This window comes from Mesoplodon bidens (assembly GCF_964165515.1).
Source record: "Mesoplodon bidens genome assembly, chromosome: 5".
Lineage (NCBI taxonomy): Eukaryota > Metazoa > Chordata > Mammalia > Artiodactyla > Ziphiidae > Mesoplodon > Mesoplodon bidens.
The window spans coordinates 47,686,320-47,711,078 of record NC_138161.1 but is presented as its reverse complement, the minus strand read 5'-3'; the positions used below and the strand labels follow the sequence as shown (position 1 = coordinate 47,711,078).

At 41.9% G+C, this 24,759-nt stretch overlaps 1 protein-coding gene across 3 annotated transcripts in view; it reads right to left on the bottom strand.

Moving 5' to 3' along the window:
• Positions 1-19,517, bottom strand: part of COL8A1 (collagen type VIII alpha 1 chain) — a 162,205-nt gene extending 142,688 nt beyond the window's left edge. For 2 of the 3 annotated variants that reach the window (XM_081235620.1, XM_081235621.1), the window contains exon 1: positions 19,352-19,517. The gene's annotated coding sequence lies outside the window, so the exon portion shown is untranslated. The remainder of the gene's footprint in view (positions 1-19,351) is intronic. The other variant, XM_081235622.1, reaches the window with a different exon arrangement.
• Positions 19,518-24,759: the final 5,242 nt, after the last annotated feature.

The window sequence follows — 24,759 nt, the reverse complement described above, 5'->3', positions numbered from 1 at the left end:
GAAAGCAATATTTCAGTAAGCCCTCAATAATTCTTAGTCATTATTATCAAATAACTTTTACTGAGTACCTAATGAGTGCCAAACACTTCTCATGTTATCTTATTGAACATTGTAACAATCCTGAGAGGTAGACTTATTTTAGAGCAAAGAAAACGAACACTGGATGAGACCCACTGTCTCACCCAGGGTGTCTGTGTTGCTAGGTGGCAGAGACAGTACCTGACCCGTGACTTCTCATGCAAAATTTAGTGCTTTTATTTATGACAGTGGCTTCTCATCGATGATTTAAGATGTTTCATTTTTTTCTCCTGTAAATGACATGCATTTTGGCATTAATTAAAAGGGGGATTTAAAAATACCCTTTACAAATTACAGGCGGGTTTAAAGTGAATTGGGTGTTCTTTAAAATCATAAGCTGTACAGAAAACAACCTACAAAACTATTCCTGCTGATTATTAATGGCATTTCCTAGGTTGCTGGTCCTTCTACCACTGCAAATCTGTTTGTCCCCAGATTATTAATAGGGTGTTGTGAATGTCACTGATGTCACAAAATGTTAATGATGTAGCAGTTAAAGAGGAGAGCTCAGGAATCTGCTCTACAGGTTTCATATTCTGGTTAACTTTACTTCTAGCTCTGTGACTTTGAGGAAGTTATTTAACCTCTCTCACATCATTTCCTGTCTCACAGGAAAGTGATCAGGATAAAATGCAATAATACATAAGAAAAAAAAAAGCTTTCAGCATTCCGACTGGCACAGAGTAAACCTTCGATACACATTAACTGCTATCATTGTTGGGAGTTTGGGTTCTAACTTCTTGAAAAGCACATTCTCTATCATTGAATCTGATAAGTAACCCTTAAAGATCATTTTGCTTTCCTTTGCTGCAGTTTCTCATTTATGCTGCCAGGACCATTCCTGGATGTGACACCGTTAAGTCTCAGCCTAGGTTAGTAGAAAGAAGAGGACTTCAGGCTCATATTCCAGCTCCAACACTTAGTATCTAAATGATGTGAAATTTACTTAATCTTTCTAAGTCTCCACAGCCTCATGTGTAAAATATAGATAAAAATCTCTAATTCAAATAAAGGAAAGTATATAGAATATATGTCATAAACTGTAAATTTCTCTACAAAGGTTAATTATTTTTATCATATCAATATCTTCCTGTTTAAAAGGCCCCAAATTAAGATACTCACTAACACTCTCTTGCTCATGTGGTGATAATGAATTCTAGTTTATAAAAATAAGATACTAAACCTCTCCAGAGTTCTTACTCTATTACAAAGGAGTCATGGATTCTTTCTTTAGCCACTGGCTCCTGTCTGCAGATGAGAATTTTATTTATATATATTCAAATGTGATTTAAACATATGGTGATTCTTTTATGGCTAAATGAAAAAAATTTACAATTGAAATGTTATTGCTATCTTAACCATACTCTAAGGCTTGCTTATCCTACAATTTGTAAATATTTTACAAGGCAGAGGAAAATACACACCCATAATTATTTCTTGACGTTGTCTGGCTGATGATCGCAGGGTAAATTCTTTTATTTTATTATTTTAAAAAAAGGTTTGCGGGGGGCACCTTCAAGATGGCGGAACAGTGAGATGTGGAGATCACCTTCCTCCCCACAAATACATCAAAACTACATCTACATGTGTAACAGCTCATACAGAACACCAACTGAATGCTGGCAGAAGACTTCAGACCTCCCCAAAGGCAAGAAACTCCCCACATACCTGGGTAGGGCAAAAGAAAAAAGGAAAAACAGAGACAAAAGAATAGGGACGGGACCTGCACTTCTGGGAGGGAGCTGTGAAGGAAGAAAGGTTTCCACACACTAGGAAGCCCCTTCACTGGCAGAGACTGCGGGTGGCGGAGAGGGAAAGCTTTGGAGCCACCGAGGAGAGCACAGCAATAGGGGTGTGGAGGGCAAAGCGGAGATATTCCCACACAGAGGATTGGTGCCGACCAGCACTCACCAGCCTGAGAGGCTTGTCTGCTCACCTGCCGGGGCAGGTGGGGACTGGGAGCTGAGGCTCGGGCTTCAGAGGTCGGATCCCAGGGAGAGGACTGGGGTTGGCTCTATGAACAAAGCCTGAAGGGGGCTAGTGCGCCATGGCTAGCTGGGAGTGTGTTCAGGAAAAAGACTGGACCTGCCTAAGAGGCAAGAGACCATGGTTTTGGGGTGCGTGAATTCAGAGCACCACCTAAACAACCTCCAGAGACAGGTGTGAGCTGTGGCTATCAGCGCGGACACCAGAGACAGGCATGAAACACTAAGGCTGCTGCTGCAGCCACCAAGAAGCCTATTTGAAAGCACAGGTCACTATCCATACCTCCCCTCCCAGGAGCCTGTGCAGCCTGCCACTGCCAGGGTCCCGTGATCCAGGGACAACTTCCCCAGGAGAACGCACAGCGCACCTCAGGCTGGTGCAATGTCATGCTGTCCTCTGCCGCTGCAGGCTCACCCCGCATCCGTACCTCTCCCTCCCCCTGGCCTGAGTGAGCCAGAGCCCCTGAATCAGCTGCTCCTTTAACCCTGTCCTGTCTGAGCGAAGAAAAGACGCCCTCAGGCGGCCTACACGCAGAGGTGGGGCCAAATCCAAAGCTGAACCCCAAGAGATGTGTGAACAAAGACGAGAAAGGGAAATTTCTCCCAGCAGCCTCAGGAGCAGTGGATTAAATATCCACAATCAACTTGATGTACCCAGTATCTGTGGAATACCTGAATAGATGACGAATCATCCCAAAATTGAGGCGGTGGACTTTGGGAACAACTATAGATTTGGCGTTTGCTTTCTGCATCTAATTTGTTTCTGGTTTTATGTTTATCTTAGTTTAGTATTTAGAGCTTATTTTCATTGGTAGATTTTTTTATTGATATGGTTGATCTCTTCCCTTTTTATTTTACATGTATATATATATTTTTCTTTTTTTCCTTTTTCTTTTTTTTGTGAGTGTGTATGTGTATGCTTCTTTGTGTGATTTTGTCTATATAGCTTTACTTTTGCCATTTGTCCTAGGTTCCTGACTGTCCATGTTTTGTTTTGTTATTTTTTAGTATAGTTTTTAGCGCTTGTTATCATTAGAGGATTTGTTTTTTGGTTTGGTTGCTCTCTTTTTTCTTCCTCTTTCTTTTTTTTTTACTTTCTCATTTTTTAATTTTTAATAATTCTTTTCTCTTTTAATAACTTTATTTTTAAATTGTATTTATTTATTTTCTTTCTTTCTTTTTCTCCCTTTTCTTCTGAGCCATCTGGTTGACAGGGTCTTGGTGCTCTGGCTGGGTGTCAGGCCTGAGCCTCTGAGGTGGGAGAGCTGAGTTCAGGACATTGGACCACCAGAGAACTCCCAGATGCACAAATATCAAACAGCAAAAGCTCTCCCAGAGATCTCCATCTCAACGCTAAGACCCAGCTCCACTCAATGACCAGCAAGCTACAGTGCTGGACACCCTATGCCAAACAACTAGCAAGACAAGAACACAAACCCACCCATTAGCACAGAGGCTGCCTAAAATCAAAATAGGGTCACCGACATCCCAAAACACACCACCAGATGAGGTCCTGCCCACCAGAAAGACAAGATCCAGCCTCATCCACCAGAACACAGGTACCAGTCCCCTCCACCAGGAAGCCTACACAACCCACTGAACCAACCTTACCCACTAGGAGCAGACAACAAAAAAAATGGGAACTGCAAACCTGCAGCCTACGAAACGGAGATCCCAAACACAGTAAGTTAAGCAAAATGAGAAGACAGAGAAATACACAGCAGAGGAAGGAGCAAGGTAAAAACCCACCAGACCAAACAAATGAAGAGAAAATAGGCAGTCTACCTGAGAAAGAATTCAGAGTAATGATAGTAAAGATGATCCAAAATCTTGGAAATAAAATGGAGAAAATACGAGAAACATTTAACAAGGACCTAGAAGAATTAAAGAGCAAACAAACAATGCTGAACAGCACAATAAATGAAATTTAAAATTCTCCAGAAGGAATCAATGGCAGAATAACTGAGGCAGAAGAATGGATAAGTGACCTGGAAGACAAAATAGTGGAAATAACTACCACAGGGCAGAATAAAGAAAAAAGAATGAAAAGAATTTAGGACAATCTCAGAGACCTCTGGGACAACATTAAATGCACCAACGTTCGAATTATAGGGGTCCCAGAAGAAGAAGAGAAAAAAGAGGGACTGAGAAAATAGTTGAAGAGATTATAGTTGAAAAGTTCCCTAATATAGGTAAGGAAATAGTCAATCAAGTCCAGGAAGCACAGAGAGTCCCATACAGTATAAATCCAAGGAGAAACATACCAAGAAACATATTAATCAAACTATCAAAAATTAAATACAAGGAAAAAATATTAAAAGCAGCAAGGGAAAAGCAACAATTAACATACAAAGGAATCCCCATAAGGTTAACAGCTGATCTTTCAGCAGAAACTCTGCAAGCCAGAAGGGACTGGCAGGACATATTTAAAGTGATGAAAGGGAAAAACCTACAACCAAGATTACTCTACCCAGCAAGGATGTCATTCAGATTTGACAGAGAAATTAAAACCTTTTAAAATAAGCAAAAGCTAAGAGAATTCAGCACCACCAAACCAACTCTACAACAAATGCTAAAGGAACTTCTCTAGGCAGGAAACACAAGAGAAAGAAAAGATTTACAAGAGCCAACCCAAAACAATTAAGAAAATGGTAATAGGAACATACATATAGATAATTACCTTAACTGTAAATGGATTAAATGCTCCAAACAAAAGACATAGACTGGCTGAATGGATACAAAAACAAGACCCATATATATGCTGTCTACAAGAGAGCCACTTCAGACCCAGGGACACATACAGACTGAAAGTGAGGGGATGGAAAAAGATATTCCATGCAAATAGAAATCAGAAGAAAGCTGGAGTAGCAATTCTCATATCAGACAAACAGACTTTACAATAAAGACTATTACAAGAGACAAAGAAGGACACTACATAATGATCAAAGGATCAATCCAAGAAGAAGATATAACAATTGTAAATATTTATGCACCCAACACAGGAGTACCTCAATACATAAGGCAAATGCTAACATCCATAAAAGGGGAAATCGAGGGCTTCCCTGGTGGCGCAGTGATTTGGAGTCCGCCTGCCGATGCAGGGGACATGGTTTCATGCCCCGGTCCGGGAGGATCCCACATGCCTCGCAGTGGCTAGGCCCGTGAGCCACGGCCACAGAGCCTGCATGTCCAGAGCCTGTACTCCGCAACGGGAGAGGCCACAACAGTGAGAGGCCCGCATACCGTAAAAAAAAAAAAAAGGGAAATCGAGAGCAAAACAGTCATAGTAGGGGTCTTTAACACCCCACTTTCACCAATGGACAGATCATCCAAAATGAAAATAAATAAGGAAACACAAGCTTTAAGTGATACGTTAAACAAGATGGACTTAATTGATATTTATAGGATATTCCATCCCAAAACAACAGAATACACTTTCTTCTGAAGTGCTCATGGAACATTCTCCAGGCTAGATCATATCTTGGGTTACAAATCAAGCCTTGGTAAATTTAAAATCATATCAAGTACCTTTTCTGATCAAAACACTATGAGACTAGATATCAATTACAGGAAAAAAACTGTAAATAATACAAACACATGAAGGCTACACAGATATAGAGAATGGACTTGAGGACACTGGGAGGGGAAAGGCTAAGCTGGGACGAAGTGAGTGAATGGCATGGACATATGTACACTACCAAATGTAAAACAGCTAGCTAGTGGGAAGCAGCTGCATAGCACAGGGAGATCAGCTCAGTGCTTTGTGTCCACCTAGAGGGGTGGGTTATGGAGGTTGGGAGGGAGACGCAAGAGGAAGGAGATATGGGGATATATGTATATGTATAGCTGATTCACTTTGTTATACAGCAGAAACTAACACCCCATTGTAAAGCAATTATACTCCAATAAAGATGTTAAAGAGAAATAATTTTCATTGAAGGTTTTTCCAGTCACTCCAAATAAACTTAGCTGTGAATGGAAAAGATGCAGCTGATTGGCCTGGCTTCGTGCGTCTCTTCTGCCCTTGTCCCGCTCTTCACTGAGTCAGAAGGAAGGCATGTGGTGTGGCCGACCTCCAAAATAATAAAACATCTCCTGTAAATGGTTGCTCTTAGAGACACATTCTGGTTTATCTTCTGAAAGCTTATTAATAAGTCAGAATCTAATCTCAGCCAGACAGTTTGATCACTTTGCTCTTGGCTTTGCCAGGCATGGGATTTTATTGGGTGGTTGGTCTGTTGGCCTGATGATTCCTGAGGGGCCGTCGGTAAGCCAGCAAGTGTCAGGGGCACGTCATTCAAATTCCAAAGACCTGTGACCTCCATTAACCTGCTGGTAGAGGTTTAGCCTTCTTCAAAGAGGCTCAGGTTGTTCACTAGACATAGAGATAAGAATACTCTGGGAAAATCTATGATGGAACACCACCTTCCTTCAGAAAGTGATGGGGCTTCAGGGGGAGAGAAAAGCAAAAATCTGGTGGCTGAGCTTGTTTCAGGTCCCTGGGGATAGTCTTTTTCTGTAGAAAAGGTCATATTGAAAGTTGAAGCAATTCTATGTCTCAGCAGGTCTGAAACATATTTAGAAAACATTTAAAATATGTTTCCCCCCCAAAGGGGAAAAAAATGAGATAGTAATGAATAATTGAACTTTCTCTTTCAGAGACTCAGTTCAAATCATTCTTCATCTCATTTCTTTTGTAGAGTGCTAAAGGATCCAGGTAGTGATACAGTACCATTCTAAGTGAGTTTAAACCATTAAAAAAAAAAAGCAAATACAATCTGTGCTACTTTATTAAAATTATATATGTAGGGGAGAGGACTTCTTTAAGAGACTATAGCTATTAGAGATAGACCCAGTAGCCAGTAATGCATTGAACACAACATTTAATGAATACTACTGTGGTCATGACATTCCCTGGGGATACAAAAAAGCATCTTATTCAATTTTTTTCAATAGTTTATATGCTCATCGAGGATACAAGACATAGCACATGAAAAGTTAAATATTCTGTGTTGTACAGTACAGTAGCCACTAGCCACATGTGGCTATTTAATTTTAAATTTAAAGAGGTTACAAAAACATAAAATAAAAAGTCAGTACCTCAGTTGCACTAGCCACATGTCAAGTGCTTGGTTGCCATATATGGCTGGTGGCTACCCTAGATATAACACATTTCCCTTATTGCAGAAAGTTCTAGTGGACAGCCCCGGTTTCTTCAATACAGGGTATAGGCAACACGTAGGTGACATTTATAATAACTGCTTGTCAGTTGAGAATATGGGAAGATCAATGCAAGTGGCAATATTTAGGAAGACTTTAATAGGACCTTGAATTTATGGTTATTTTGACAAGCGTAAAGGACAGTAGGGGATATTCAGTAGAGAAAAGAGATAAGAATGTTTAGGGGAAGAATAGTCCATCTGGCTTAGGTCAAATTCCTGGTGTAGGCTGGGAGGGATGAAGATGGAAAGCTGGATTGGGGTGAGAGAGACAGAGGGACTGGCTGGCAAGCTAACGTGTTAGTCCTGTTTCCTAATGCCACTGAATGGTTTTGAGTAGGGTACTGACAGTCCTAGGACAGTGGCACCACCCAGAAAATAATGTTTCCTCATGTAATTTGGTACACAGATGGCTTATAGTTAATATTAGCCTACCAATGGGAGTTCATCCTGTGCTTCACGGTTAGCTACAGAGTTGAGCCTAGTAACATCATGTGTGCGTGCATGCACAGCAGTGTGCATGAGAATGTATCTCTTGGAAAAATTTATGGGGATAGAGAAAAGCATATTTAGAGCCTTCTCATTTACCATCACTACATTTTGTTCCTGCATCCCTTTTTTTCTTTTAACATTTATTAAGCTCCTATTGTGTGCTAAGCATTGTAGGCACTGAGATAAACAAGACATGAATCCTGCAAGGAGCTCACTGTCTCATACAAAAAATTAGCCAATGCCATTACAGTGTGAACATGGCCGTGACATGGCTGTGCAAAGAGTACTAGGGTGCCTGGGGAGGTTCACATGCAGACAAGACAGGCCTGGTACAGGCAGGTCTTTTCAGAGGGGTAGGTTCCTGATCTGAATCTTGGAGGAGGAGTACAAATAAATTCAGTAGATCAAATGGGGAATGCTCCAGGCAGGCAGGGAAGATCAAGTACAAAAGCAAAGAAGTACGTCAGAATGTGACCACGTGGAAAGCGCTGGGCCTTGTTTCCTCTTTTGTCTTTGGCACAGCACAAAGGAGGGTCTCGAAGTATATTATTTTCTATATACAAGCTTCCCCTGCTCTCCGAAATCAGAGCATTCCTATGAAACCTTTCATAAGGTAAAATGGTGTAAAGCGAAGAAACAAGTACCTTGGAATACATCTTGTTAATGGATGCAAAATATAAATCCAAATGAAGCACAGGTGCTCCCAGACACAGTTCAAAACCATGGTGGCTTGATGCTGAGTGTAGTTCCTGAGGAAGGAGCTTGGCGGTGCTGCAAAAGGGATGCTGGATGCTATTTTTGCTTTTCGCTTTTTTCCATGAAAGTGAAAATCCTCTTTGGGTTTCATTAGCGAAAACAGGAACTAATGTAGGTCTTTCGTAAAACTGAAGTGGAATAAAGTGAACTTTAAGAAAGTGGGGGACACCTATACAAGCTCAGACAGGTTAAGCTGTCGGTGTAGACAACACAGACTTTTACCTAGGTGACTCACGTGGCTTGGGACCTCAGTTAAGTTGTCTTCACTCTCATCACCTGGGTATGGAATATAGTAAGAGTCACGCCAAAGAGAATGATATGGGGAGCTGGATTCAAGTTTGTTTAACAGGCCATAGTGCCTTGGTTCTCGTCTGTTTCTGATATAATCATGGGGATTTCTCCTGCCTGAGGAATGACATGCTAGCTTGTCACTCTTTTTCCCAGACTCATGCCAGGCAACTTGGGGATCACTTGGGGAGAATTTATGGAGAAACCTTAGCCCTTATAAATCACCCTAGGGAGAATTGATAGCTTTTTTTGTTTATTTTTCTAGTCACACAGCCCTTACTTCTTTGGCTCTGAAATGGCAGCATGCTTTTAGGAAAAAATACAGAAAAAAAGAAATTAAAATCACAGTATTAAACAAAAAGCAGAGCCGGTTGGCAGTGTCTAGGAACAGAGCCACTGGAATTCTCTCACTTTATGAGTCAGAGGTAGTGACAGAGGGAGTCAGTATTTTTTCTTCCTTTTATGATATGACAAGACCTCATGAGAGGCACCACGAAGAAGCAGAAAAACTATGAGCTTTGGAGCATGACCTGGATGGGAGTCCTGGCTCTGACACTTCCAGCTGTGTGACCCTGGGCAAGTTGCTTGACCAAATAGAGGCTCCATTTTTCTCATCTTTCAATTGGGAATGTAATTCCATCCTTGTAGGGTTGATGTAAGGAACAGAGATAATGAGAGCAGTACATTACTAGATAGTATCTATTACTGTAACTAGTAATGATGAGTTTGAGTTTCTCCCTTGGATGACTGTGGGCTACTTATTTTCTTAAAGCAGAGGGTGCTATACCACACTGCCTTTGGGATACTGGCCTCCAGGCATTATCTGTGTAAAGGGCAAAGAGAAGTCCCAGAGTAGGGCCCTAAGAGAAGTAGTCAGTTTCATGGGGGCAGGAGGTCTGAGTGTCATAGGTAAACAAATAATCTCTGATGTAGCAAGATATACTAGAATATCAGTGTGTTCCTATTCCAGGAATTAGCTCCCTATTGATGGTGAAGAAGTAAATGCTCAAGAAAGATGTTTGGTTAATGATCTTGGTTAATTAGTGGTGGTTATGATGAAACCGAATTCTCAGCTCAGAGATCGTTGAGCTAATTCATGAAATTATCTGGGCTTATTGTTTACTGACTTATTGCTCATTGTTGGCCATTTCTCTATTTGTAACAATATCCAGACACGGGGAAAGATGAGGGAAGGAAGAGATCATTTCAATCTATCCAATATTCTCCCTCCCTCCTTTCCTCCCTCCCTTCCTTCCTTCCTTTATTTTTCTTTCTTCCTATCACTCCCCACCCCCCTTTTTCTCTCTCACCTATTGTATGTAACGAACAAATTATTCTGACATTTCTGCGGTTATTATTATAAAGAACTGAGCCATGGGACCAAGACATAGTCATCTGTTTCTTTTGTTCCCTTTTCAGTTGGGTTTGGAAATCACACTGGGCTTGTTTCTTATTTTATGGTTTGACATAGCACATAATATATACTGACACTCCATGTGTATTACATATTAACTAGCGGCACTGAACATACCATGTCCCAGTAGATCTTGAAATAATGAAGTAGGACAGTGATTCCTAAGCTGTTCCCAAGCTGTAACATAGAATACCAGGAAGATGCTCTCAAGTTGGGAAGATTTGTCATCAAACAAGTTGAGGGCACACTATTTACTGTAACTTTTTTGAAGAATGAAAATATACAGAGCATATTAAGCTCTTTGTGAAATCTTGCAGTGAATAAAATTGGTCATATTATTTCATTGAGTATTTCTAAAATTTATTTGACCACAGAAACTTTTTCTGTATAAACGCTTTAATATCCCAGGTATTACTGTTTTTGAAACACACTTTGGAGAATGCTGAAGAAGTGGCATTCAGAGATTTTATACAATGTAACAGTCATTATTAAAAATATCTTTCTCCAGTTAAAATAGAATTTTTAAATCACAAAACCTTTTTTTCTGTATGAGGAATTATCTGTTGACTGGTGCCAAATATGGATAAGTGAACATATAGGCCTCTTGAGACTCTTTAAGTCATAGTTTAATTATTGTTTCTTTTCCTTTTTCTACTTACCCTTGACCTTATCTGGCCCCTTGAGACATGCAGAATTGTTCTTGGTACTCTAAGAAATAAAAATGCCCTTGGTACATCTTGGCAAGTTGCGTGCTTATTTGGAATTGTATTCCCTTTCGACTTGATTCTAAATAAATACCAAGAGCCATCTCCAGGTATCGTGAGTACAATCCATTTACTATGTATGTATGCTTAAGCAGCACCATTCTGTAGAATACTTGGCAAGACCTCTAGTGTCTCTAAATGGTAAAGAGAGTGGTTATTTGAGAATGGTTCTTCTATTTAAGATAAATAAATTAAGGCACACAGATGATCAAGGCCCCAGAATGAGTCAAGGTGTTCTGGGAATTAAAACACTGAAGATTTTCTGAAACAGGGGATTCTCAGGCCACATGCATACGAACTTCACAGCTGCATTTCTATTGAGATCAGTAACAGTCTTAGAGAGAGGACTGCTCTGTTTTCCTGTGAATGTCATACTTTTTTTTTTTTTTTTTTTTGCGGTACGCGGGCCTCTCACTGCTGTGGCCTCTCCCGTTGCGGAGCACAGGCTCCGGACGCGCAGGCTCAGCGGCCATGGCTCACGGGCCCAGCCGCTCCGCGGCATGTGGGATCATCCCGGACCGGGGCACAAACTCGTGTCCCCTGAATCGGCAGGCGGACTCTCAACCACTGCGCCACCAGGGAAGCCCCAATGTCATACTTTTTACAAAGCAAGCAGCCCTTCCCTGGTGTGCCAAGGATTTTTTTAATGGTCCTAATTGATCTCTATCCTCCAGAGGGTTCTGAATTACGCAGTTGTCTCAAGTCTTAACAAGCCATCCCCACACCGCTGCACAATGGAAATGTTCACATGAAGGGTATTCACTTCGATCTAGGCAACGCTCTGGCTGCTCCTGGAGAGACCAGGATCCTGGAGTGCAGGTTCTGGGCCATCTCGATTGGAGAAGCCTGTTTGGCCCATTTCCGCCTCCATCTTTCTTGCATTTCCCTTCCCCTGTCCTGGTGACCAGGGGCTGGTCCTGGCAGGACACTGGGGCTTCCCTCTGGAGCCCATGAGATCTTCTCGGCTCTCTGCTCTCTCTGCACTTGTCTCTCACTGACTCTCAGCTGCTGTGGTTTATTTATTACTGAACTGAGCATTTAGTCTTGGCTGGTGGTGGCCTTGGAAGGAACGTTTTCTAAGATTGCCTTGGTTTTCTTTCAACTAAACTTCTACAAGCCTGGACATTTCTGGCATTGCTGAAATGCAGGTGATTTATTTGTAGAGGCTTACATTGGGATTATTATTATTATTTTTTAAAGAAAACCAACAATGTGATACACTCCCGTGGTACATTTTAGCCACTGGTTGAAAAGGACACCTTGTTCTGCCTTTTATCAGAAAAATGCAAATCTAAAGGCTCCCTCTGGGAACAAGTCAGTTTTCTATTCTGAGACACTCAACCCCCTGGCTCCCTCTACTGGTCATAACCTCCCTCCCCACTCATTTGAACAGCAGGGGACTGGAATCAACTGGGAGCTAGATGGGGAACTAGACAAGGTGTTAGACTAGGGGTTGTGACTCCAATAGCATATTTTTACTGCAGATCCCTTTTCTTCCCTCATTGTTCCAACCTCAACAGTCTTGGCCGCCTCAGACACAAATTCTTAGCCCCACCTAGCGTCTCCCTTCATGTAGTCCTTGGCATTATCTTGTGTCTGCCCTTTAACAAGAGGCCACTTGTTTGCATTTACAGCACTGATGAACGCCATGACTTCTGGACTTTAAGACAGGACAATTGTTAAGTACAGATCTTTAAAGAAATATAATAATGTGCAGCCATCACTTTGAATTTATGAACCAAATTTAGATTTATCTTTAGCGTGCGCATGGCATGATAGAGGAACACACTAAATGGGATGAGAGCTGACAAAACATCTCCCAGCTGTCCTGGACAATGCCCTTCAACCAGCTCTGAAGGTTTGCTGTCCTCCTGTTGAACTGAGGACAGCTGTGGCTTAGCCACTCTGCTGCTGGGTAGCGAAATATCTGCATAAACAAGCCATAGTTGCCCTAATACATGAAACCTTAATGATGGCCCAGAATTTCTGTTTTATCTAGCTAACAGAGAGGACTGGAGAAGCTCCCCAACAGGCTGATACATTTTATTTCCTGGAGAAGCCAACAGCTGACACCCACACCCAGGCCTATTCAGTTGGAGTTGGAAAAGTAGTACATGAAGTGACTAGTTGTCTTTAATCTCAGCACATCAAATGATGCCAATGGCTAAATATCCTGAGATGTAAACACATCAAGAGAGCTTAAGAAAGACAGTCTTCAAGAAAGACTTACTTAAAAGTATGTTTTCACAATGATGCTTAGTCATAGACCATGTACATTTTAACACACAATAAATCAATTTCAGAAACACAGTGACTGTTTCAAAGATACGCAATTGTCAGGCATGCTTTACAGGAAAGTGAACAAGCATCTGGGGTAACATCTGTCCACAGGGTAAATTCTTTCTAGAAAAGATACAAGAATATTCTTTTCTACCTTTATCATTTTCCACATTGGGGTAACATTCCTAAAAATTGTATTGCTATCTTAGCAGAGAACTTTTTTTTTTTTTTTTTTTTTTTTTTTGCAGTACGTGGGCCTCTCACTGTTGTGGCCCCTGCCGTTGCGGAGCACAGGCTCCGGACGCGCAGGCTCAGCGGCCATGGCTCACGGGCCCAGCCGCTCCGCGGCATGTGGGATCTTCCCGGACCAGGGCACGAACCCGCATCCCCTGCATCGGCAGGCGGACTCTCAACCACTGCGCCACCAGGGAAGCTCCAGCAGAGAACATTTTGATGACATGACATCCATGGAGTTGGTACGCTGGGTCAGAGTCAGGTCTACAATGAGGTCTCTTTTCTTTCTTAACTGGAAGTCCAGTTAAGGGTTAAGAAGAGTTTTAATAGATGAAAAGCATATAAAGCTTTCACCAATGTAAGGCAGTCCTTGAATGGTGTTACACCAAAAGAAGCCTGACCCAAATAGGATTTCACCTCCCCAACATTTGAGTAGGTCTTAGCTCAGATGATCGTATTAAAAATCTCTTTTCTAGCACCTCAAAACTCTCCAGAGTTTCTCCCTCTTCTGTTTCAGAGGAATGGACCCTCTTAGCTGCACTATCCTCTCTCTGTACTCTTGGCCCGTTGATGACCCCTCCCCTCTGTCATAACACTTCTCATGCCTACACCCCTCAACCAGTATGTCCCTCAAAGTTTCCTCTGATGGTCCATTATGCATATCTTGCCCTTTCTCTCATTAAAGACCTGGGGAGATGCTAGGTGGTTATATTGGCAACACACTGTCAGTGTGGTAGGAGAGGAGGAAGGTTATGCTGTAAATCATCACATAAAAATAATACATTTTTTCTGCCACGTAGAATTGGAACTCGATCGTAAGCCTGCTGCAAAAAACAGTACTCTTTCTAGAAGTCGGGCAAATGTAAGGACTAGTGAAAGCACTGCAAGCAGGGAAATGGCTTAGCCATTGATAAGGCTAAATGAACTCTCCTACATTTCCTAAAGCACAAGGGAATCTTAAATTTGATATACTTGAGATTTGAGTCTCTATAAGTCCCTATAGACTCATAAGGATTTTTATGGAAGGAGTTAAGAAATATGGATATTTTATACTTAGGCTTTTTGGTTTTTTTTTTTTTTCATTCATTCACCCACACAACACAGATTTACCAAGCAGCTATTATGTATCAGACCCTGGAATGAAGAAAAACACACAAGGTCCCTGTGATGGTGACAGTGATTTCACTCTTCACAAGGGACTGTATCAATGTTTCCAAACATTCTGTAGAGGTATAGTTGCAGCCCCAAACCTCTACCAGGTTGTGGTTTCTGAGAGCCCTATATTTTATGTTCTAGCAGAATTCTTGGCATAGTTAGAAACATCTTAGATACTCACTATGTGGGGAAGACACATTATAGTTATTCAAGATAGAGTGCTGATCAGGGAGTTTGGCTATATGAACTCCAGCCCTGCTTCTCCTACACACATCTGGGTGATCTTAGGCAAGACATCAGCCTCTCTGACATTTCTCATCTGTAAAATTAACTTTAGTTAAAATTAGCTCTGAGGATCCTTCCAGCATTTATACTGTGTGATTCCCTAAATAAAATTTTAAACCCCAAGAAGTTAGAATAGGGCCTAGATAAATAAAGTGCTTAGAAACTTCATTTCAGTTTGGAGGCATGTAGCAAGTTTAAATTACCTCTCTTCTAGGTATATGAATTATGGTTTAGAAAAATGTAAAGCCTTTTTATTTGTTGGAGTGAAAATTTACATCCTGTTTAAGAGAAGTATGAGACTTTTGATAATGAGGAATGACACAACTATGAGTGGTACTCCAGAAACTTGATTTATAAGAATTGAAAAGAGATTTCTTCCACTGAAAGAAAAAAAGGAGGTAGCACAGAGGGGCATGACCACATCTGCAAACCCTGTGCTGAAGGAGAGAAGGACAGCTTTTGTTTTCCAGGAAGGGCAATAGAAGTGAGCCCAAAATTAATAGAGGAGATTGAAAGTGGACCATCTGTGTGTTTTAATATTTTACATAGTCAGCTATGGGTGTCCTGAGGTGCTTTGGCGTTTTGTTACATTGAGAAGTTAGAATTCATTATTATTTTAGCTGATTACTCTATGATCAGTTCTTGGGAACATTTTTGATTCAGTCACTTCAGTCTGATTCCATGCAGTTTCAACTGCTTTGTGGATTTGTGTTCACAGGGCCCCCAGATCATAGACATTCCGACCTTGTGTGTGACTCTCTTTAGACCTCTTGCTGCAAATCCATTTGCTTGAGGATAGACTGTAAAGAACCTCCTTCCTTAAACAGCAAACGTAGTTACCAAAGCGATAGTGGAATGTCTAATTAGTGGCTCCTCTCTTGGTGCTGAAATGTGGTTAACATTCTTTCCCAGTTTTCACTCCTTGGGTCTCTGCAAAGGGGAATTCTAGCAGAGCTCTAATTTAGTACTATGGGGCATAAACTGATGTCAATGACTGCCAGGTCATTGGAAGATCTTTTTCATTATATCCTTAGCATTTTGTAACAACCTGTAAACTGGCCTTTTTTTTTTTTCAATTTAAATTTCTAGATGCTTTGGGTAGTAAGCGGTTCTTTTTACACAATGTTAAAATGAAAGATTCTCTAAATTCCATAGGGCATTCATTCTTCTCTTAACTTCCCCTCTCTCTGTCTCTTTTTTTCTTTCTTTTCACTCAACAGCTAGAACAATGAAACTCTCAGAAGAGTGCACTCTAGTCTGAAGATCTATACCCTCTTTGAATTATGCATATGTACGTTTATGGGGGCTGGTGGAAGAGAAGAAAGCCAAGGCCTGAAGAAAGACTTGATTTTCAGAGGGTTACTTGGAGGACCAGAGGTTGGGAAATATGGCTGCATCTCAATAGCGCTGCAAGTTGCCATATCAAAGTGGAAGACCATGGATAGGAAGGAGTAAGCTGCTGCCTGTAACTTCTAACTTGTGTGTAGTAGTTACTGAACATGGGCCCCTTTGGGAGAGTTAGGGGTGGATTTGTTGATGTGAACCACCCATTAGTTAAAAATATGTTCTGAGGTTTTTATATTCATAATGTAGCTTTTAAAATTATAACTGGCAAAGTTCTATGGGTTTTAATGTGGGGCAGACCTGAAATCATTTTGGTCTTTAGAACCGAGCTGTTCTCTTCTGTTCGAGAAGGGCATAGTAGAGATGGATCTTAACTTATTACTGGAAATACTCTCACTGATTTAAGGAAAAAAATAAGAGCAGATATGGATTTTTGCTCTTCAGTGTTTCCCCATATTCCACATAAATAAGAGCAAAAAGCAGTTGCATTTGTAACAGAGATTCTGATCTTTCTCTTCCGGGGTACTTCCTAGGAGTGATTCTGCCCAGCTTCTCTCTCAATTCTCTGCTCACCCCCATCCTCCCCTCCTTGATTTTTGTTTCACAAATGGAGTTAAGGTGGGATATACTTTCTGATCATTGAAGGAATATTGTTTTACAATTTTGGGAATAGCAGAAGATCTAAAATGTGTGTCTCCCTAAGTGTAGTAGGCCCTCAAAATCAACGGAGCACTCTCCCCGTGTCTCTAGGGAAACAGGCAGCTGCTTATCTTTTCTTTTATGAGAAACATTAAAAGAGTCATTCAAAGCCTGCTGGAATGGTACTGGGTAGGTATGGCCATGAAGCCAATCCGGGGGCAGCTATATAATGGCATAGATGAGACTCATGCCTCCACATCCTGTGCAAAGGGAGAGACATTGGGGTAACTCCATGAAACCCCACCACTGATTTTTCTATAAACTTAAGAAGGAAAGTGTGGAGAAAGCATCACTTTGAGTGTCTGGTAAAGACCCCTGGGAAAGTTAGATCATAAACAGGCTAGAATGATCTCACCCAGTTATTTAGGGTGTTGAACGTGATGGCACATGGGGAAGGCAGTTACGGTTAAATGGTTCATAGCTGGTAGAGTGGATTAACTGCCAGGAAAAGCAGAAGCAAACCGTGGGAGAACACTTTTCATCCCCAAATTTAGGAATAACAGGGAGCTCTTTTACGCTAGCAGCACTTTTTTTTTCCTCCCAGAAAAGATAACTTTCCTCAAGGGGATCTGGTGAATGAAGCAGTGTATTTTCACCCTTGTGATGATGGGTGTGAGTCCGGCACTAACATAAAACAGGAATTAGTTTGGACATACCACACACTTGGTTTGGCTTGGTCCCATACCTGTGCTCTTGTCATGGTTGATTACCCACTTACTGCAAATATGAAGCAAGCAGTCTGCACTGTGGCTCAAGATAAAAGGTATTTTAATATGCTCAGGTCACTTATTATCATGGCCAATAGTAATTTTATATCATTTTCTTAAAGGAAACCACACTCCTAGCAATAATTTTTTTTCCAATGAAGCAAAATTTCACATGACAGAAAGTTTTACAAATAACTCTTTCATTTGAATAATAGCATTGAATCCTCTCTGTGCCAAATCGGCATTTAAAATACCTTTATTATTTCTTTTGATATGCAAACAATAAGGAGGAAAGGTTTGGAAGACCCTCAGTTAGACTTATAATGATTCTATTTTCTTTAATAGTGAAGAATTTTTTACATCTTTGGAGTTTTCCCCTTTCAAGTGAAACAATATAAGCAAACCAAAAAAAAAAAAAAAAAGTAAAACTTTTTCTCTCTTACTTTAAGAACCTTGAGGGCTGAAATAGTGGTTTGGTTTCCTGACTGCCAGCTTTGGTTTGCTGTCTCTAAGCAGTCTTTTGCAATTCCCCAGAGGAAATATTTGAAGAGGGTTTTTCTCCCACATGAAAGGGTTTCATCCCACACAGCCCGCAGATTCTGATGGCAGACTTCATGGACCAAATGTCTGGTTTTCCAGAAGTAGCTGCAGAAGACATTTTTCCTTTCACAGGTGCACAACACTCATTCTCAGACTTCAGAAATCAGAAGGTAAAGACTGAAGTCTTTAAAAATGAGAGTAGCTTAAAGACAATAACTCTGCAAGAATCGGGTGTCAATCAGGTCCATTTTTATTAGAGGAGGGAAAAGAGGGTGACAAGCAGGGATCAAACTTCCAAAGGTTTCTTAGCTAATCGTTCTTTACAACCCTCTGGTGTAAACAGAAGTATTGGATAATCTGGCCTGTATTCTTCTCTGACTGTGGAACACATTGAAACGCTTTATGTTCAGGTGTGTGTATAGAAATTCATGAAGTTCTTTTATACACTTATTGCAACACAATTCTCATTTTAGGATGTCTTGAAAAGATAGCTATGCGCTCTCACACTGTGCCCCAGCTTGTCAATTTGGATTTGTTCTTTCCTATCTACCAGCCACCTGATTACCGTCTCTGTGCAAAGGGCACCCATTCACATAATTTTTTCCAAGCACTTAAACCTGGAAAGATATTTTTTTAAAGGGCTCACAGAAGCTGTCTTGGGGGTTTGGAAAACATCGCAAAATTGTTAGCAGACCTTTGACTGTGCTATTTTTAGGAAACTCATTGTGTTCTTTTAAAGTACATTTTTGACAATGGGACAAAGTTTTCCTTGCCCCACTGATATGTGAAATATTTACAATGAAAAACGGCCAGGAAAGCACCCTAACAGATACACTTTAACCTCCGCAACAGCCGGCAAAAGGGGAAAAGTGATTTAGAAGGAGAAAAGGTTTTTGTAATATTTATGCTGCTGTTTCTGCCCCGAATGAACTTTTATTCTACCGTTCAAACAGAAGTTTGTTTTCAAACCAGTTGCTGGTTTAAAGGAGCAGCTGATCTGGAATCCATAAGAATCAGCTCTACCCAAACAGTAAGCATGTTGACCAGAGGAAATTGATTCCCCCCGAAGCAACCCCTAGTAGGTCAGATGCCTGCAGAAGTGTTATCTTACCTTGAGCACGTAAGATCCAGAAGAGAGGCCGGGGGCTCCCACAGGAGAGGACCGGGAAAGTGCTCTGATCCGCTGCTGGTAACATGCACTTGGCTTTTATGCGCAGGTGGGAGGAGCTGCCCCTCACAGTAGGTGGGCAGAGAAGGAGCGGCGGGCGGGCAGCCCCGGGGGGAGCTGGACACTCTTCTCTGGGGAGGGGCGGGGAGGGCAGAGCCAGGAGCCCGAAAGAGGGAGGAGAGACGGGGAGGGAGGGAGAGAGGGGGGTGCAGGAGTGGAGGAAGCAGTGGAAACGGGAAGGGGGGGGGAGAAAGAGAAAGAGAGAGAGAGGGAGATAGAGACAGAGAGAGAGGACGAAGAGAAATAGATATAGACAAAGGGATGTAGCCCACAGACAGGGAGAGGGCTGCGGAGAAAATGAATAGGAGACAGAGACAGTCAAACAAGCAAGATATAGAAGGAAAGGGGAAATGGATTATTTTCCATTTTGTACGGCATTTTTTTTTTTTTTTTTTGGCGGTACGCGGGCCTCTCACTGTTGTGGCCCCTCCCGTTGCGGAGCACAGGCTCCGGACGCGCAGGCTCAGCGGCCATGGCTCACGGGCCCAGATGCTCCGCGGCATGTGGGATCTTCCCGGACCGGGGCACGAACCCGCGTCCCCTGCATCGGCAGGCGGACTCAACCACTGCGCCACCAGGGAAGCCCCTGTATGACATTTTTGATGATGGGGACGGGGTGGGGGGAGTCGTGGGTGATCGTGATAACAAAAGGTGTTTTCTGTGAATTTGAAAAGCTAAATAACGGTTCAGGGCTACTGAAGAGTTCATAGGCGAGGGAAAGGCGGGGAAGCTGGCCGTCGGAGTGGCGCATCCCAGGCGCTGGGGGACGCGGAGCAGGCGGGGCGCGGGGCAGAGGTCTCCCCCGCCGGCCGCGATCCCGCCGCCCGCTGCGCCCCCGAGCCCCTGTCTTCCACCGCCCGCTGGTAAAACCCGGCCCTTCACTCAACACTCCTGGCTGTGCTTTTTGACAAGCAAGTTCTCCTGGTGCTGCCGGCACTGAGCAGCATCCAGAGGCCCCTCTTGAGACTTCTCTGCAGCATTAAGGCAAATCCAGAAAAGGTTGGAAAGGATCAGCGGAGATTGGCTTTTGGGGAAAGGAACCTCAAAACCAGCCCGGTCCTCCAACATCTGCTTATGTAACAGGATTTCAGGGCTCTCTGCCCTCTGGTTATTTTCGGTATTTCAAAAACTCTCATTCCTAGCAATTGGAAAACGTCTTGGTGCCATAGCTCTCTCTTTGTGTGTCTTAAACATTAAGAGAGGATTCAACCAACAGGAGGCTGAAGGATCAGGCTGAAATTCTTAAGAAATACATTCAGAGAAAGAAAAACAAACTCCTTTAGCTGCTGGGTGGTGACTCACTTCCTAGCCCAAGCTTGATTTTTGCCACCAACGGACTTAAGGCATTTTGAAAGAGAGAACCTGAGGGATGAGAACCCTCAGAGAACCTTAGAACCCTAGGGGATGAGGGACACTGACAGGGGGAAGGGAGGGACAGGGAGATGGATGGGTGGGGCCGAACAGAATAAGGGAAATAACTTTTACTGAAAATATTGATATATAACTATATAATATGTATAGCTATATATATGCATATATAAAACTTGATTCAGTGTTCACCACACCTTATGAGGTTAGGTATGGTTCATACTGTGTAGATTTGCTTTTCTCTTTTTTTAAGAAAGGAATTTCAAAGGGTTAAGCAACTGGCTCAGGCTAACAAAAGGGGGAGCCACAGCTGGTGAGCTTGCAAAGCACGTGCACTCCGCGCATCAGACCACCATATAGAACACCTAGCCCGGTCACAGGTTAGGTCCTGATGTCTTTGTGTGTGTAGAGAGGGGGTTTGGGGGGAGGGGGTGTTACCAGACTCCAAGAGAAGGAAAAATGATGGCCAAGAGCAGGATTTGTTGAACTGGGTACTACTGACATCTTGGGCCAGATAATTCTTTCTTGTGAGAATCTTTCCTGTGCATTGTAGGATGTTGAGCAGCTTATCTGGCCTCTGCCCACCAGATGCCAGTAGCACCCTTCTCCCTGAGTTATGAAAATTGAAAATGTCCCAACACTTAGCCAAATTGGGGTGGGGGGCAGGAGGCAAAAGTCCCCCCCCTCCCTTTAAGAACCATTGGTTTTAAAAGTCCACAACTATGTAAAAGGATTTTAAAGAAATCCATTAAGAAAATACCCCAAAGTGGCATTTGGATAATAATAATATTAGCTGCCATATGTGCTAAGGTTACACTGGGCATAGTTTTTACATATTCATATTTCCATCTGTCTGCCTCTAGACTTCAAAGCCTCAACTGCTTTCTTTGTAACTAAGCTTATTCTCAATTAGATACACCTGGGAGTCATAGACTCCCATGTGCCCAGGGTATGAAGGAGGATTAGTGATATATGAGATGAAAATTTTAAGTTCTTTGTCATAAACACAAATTTGATGTTAGAACATTTATTCGAATGTTACTCATGATGTTTCATGGCATTAATTATTTGCCTTAATAGGTATAGTTTTTCATCTCTAGACCCTCTTCAGAAATAGTATGTTGTGTTTTGAGAATGTGGCTAAATCCACTGAAGGAAGTCTATGAAATGAACAACCCTTGTAACTGGACCTAGAAATAAAACTGCATTGACTATTCTGGGGCTGACCCCTGAAACCAAATGTGATTTTACAGGGAAGGTACCACTTCTGGGACTTTATAATTTAGCAAAGAAATGTTTTCTGGGCAAACTAAATAGGACCCAGTTACAGGCACGTCTGGGTGATAAACATATTAGTAGATAGCCTCATCAGGTTATAGCAAATCGTCTTTTCAGTTCTGATTTAATGCCTCCAAACATTCCATTTCAATCACATAGTTGTGAAAAATAGAAACAGAGAAGGAAAGAGAAGCACGTTCAAAGGGAAGGCAATTGACGGCTGTATTTTCCTTTCCTTTTTCCTCCATCACTTCCTCCTTTCAAACCTGAATATCCAGCCACTATAACAAAAGAGCTCCTTTCATTTTGTTTGGATGGTGCTAATGATTAGTTCGTTTCTCCAGTTCACACTTGCCTGAATCTGATTCAGTAGCAGATCTGGACAACAAGTCAGAAATCCAGGAATGTGATCTCTTTGCTGACTCTTAGAGTGCCTTCTAGAATCTCTTGAAAGTGACTTGGGTTTGAAATGACCTAGTTTGGTCTTTTGTGGAAAGAAAGGAATCCAATGACAACATATTGGATGGCTCTGAAGTTTCCATTGTGTGAATATAATAACAACTAGAGATGATTACCTTATTTTAAAGAGCTTTGAAAATGGAAACTTTTTTTTTCTTATTTAGAATTATTCAATTAACAAATATTTATTAAGAATGGATACAGGCAGTGTGGGGTATTCAAAGCAGAGGAAAACAAGTATGTAGATTTACTCTCATAGAAGAAAAAATAGCATGAAATTCCTGAGAGTTGCGTAGCAAAGAGACTTCAGGGAGGAGCTGGCATTTGAGCTAACTGTGGAAAGTAACATTGGGATAGATGAGTGATGAATAGTACAACAAGGGAGGAAATGTATACAACTAGGGAAGGCACAGGAATATTTGGGCGATGGTGAATGGCCGGCATGACTTAAGTGAAGGGTCTGTGTAGCAGAACAATGAAGCTAAGCAGCAGGAAAGGAGAGATGGAGTCAGCCTGTGGAAGGCATTAAATGTCACCTCGTAGTCTGAACTGTATACTGTAGGCAATGAGGAGTCATTGAAGACTTTTGAGCAGTAGAATGGCATGATGGAAATGGCATATTATTAAGAATTTACTTTTCTTTGAATAGGCTCTTTATAGTAGCTTTGCATATAAATGCTTGCCAGTATGTCCAGGGCCATTAGCATACTTAGGAACAGAGAAAACAGAGTGTCTGTGTCCCGCAGACTTGGAAGTCTGGGTGAGGTGGCAGAAGCAATGGTGGTTCTCACCCAGACTGTCCCTACAGTGTCCTGGATGACAGTAAGAAGATGGGAAGGCAGAATTCTCCCAGGGTGTGGCCAGGATGATAGATGGGATTAATGTGAAGGGTGGTGCTGCTCTGTGTGTCAGAGGAGCCAGTCTTTTCTTCACCTGTTGTAGCTTTAATGTTGTCAAAAAGTATCAGTCCCGAGATAATAGGTCTGATGTAAAGATCCTTGCGTTTTCAATGTTCCTGGATTAGGAAACAGTGGACCCTGGCATTAAAAACTATACCATCACATCTATGGGTTTTTTTTTAATACTTTGAATTATTTCCTATATGTTACCCTTGGCAAATTTCAACGTCCAATTTTTCCTGCCACTCCTGAGGGCATCAGAATGCAAATGAACATGGCTTCGGGGCTAAACAAAAATCACTGATGATTTGAAGTTCGCTGTACAGAAATGTACTCACCATCTATCAAATGACCCATCAGTCAGCAGCCTAAGCTTCTGCTAAGTATCACCAAATATGATCTTGGACCACAAGGCACTTACAATTGCCAGCTCTCCTAGGACATTTAAAGTAGGGTTTTATTTACAAAAATTGAAAAAGCTCACAGCACAGAAGAAAGGCACACCTCTCTTGCATTCCAAAGGAACTTTGGATTCTGTGAGTCACTGTTTCCCTGTTGGCCCAGATGGTGGAGAGCTGACTGACTCGGGTGATCCCACAGATGACTGCCTCACAGCTCCCGCTGGCTTTATAAAGAGCACTGGACACAGAGTCAGGAAATATGGGGTTTAGTCCCAGCTGGGTCACTAACGACCCATGAAAACTTGGGGCAGATGTTTTATCCTTTTTGGATTCAGGGTCTGTATGTAAAATAAGGAGGCTTAACTAGACATTCTCTAAAGTTCTCTTCACCTTTTAGATGCCTGCTCTGTACTAGTTGGTAGATGCTTCTCTTACTCAACATCCCCATGAAGCCAACCTGATATTCAGTGATACACGTGCTCAGTTTTAGGCACAGGAGTAAGAACTCATAATACATTAGTCCAGTGTTTGCTACAAGGGGATCACACCCCAACATTAAACCTTGTATGTATTCTAGATAGAGAATCCCCAAAGGTGGAATATACCATTGTCACTTAACAGTAACCATTGTCTCTCTAGGTCTAGGACTTGGCAGAAGTCTCCCAGATTTAGCTATCAGCCTCTAAACCTTGAGGCCTTTTAACTTTCTTCTTCTGAATCAAGTAGTAATTCTCCTTTTGATTGATGTAAATGTAACCACACCACATAGAGCCTCAGATTCTGAAAACTCTATTCCTTGTGCCAGAGTTGCTTGAGGTCCAAATACATTGATGTGATTTCTTAAGAAGCTCTCTACTCTTCTCCCACTGTGAATTCTTCCCCGTCC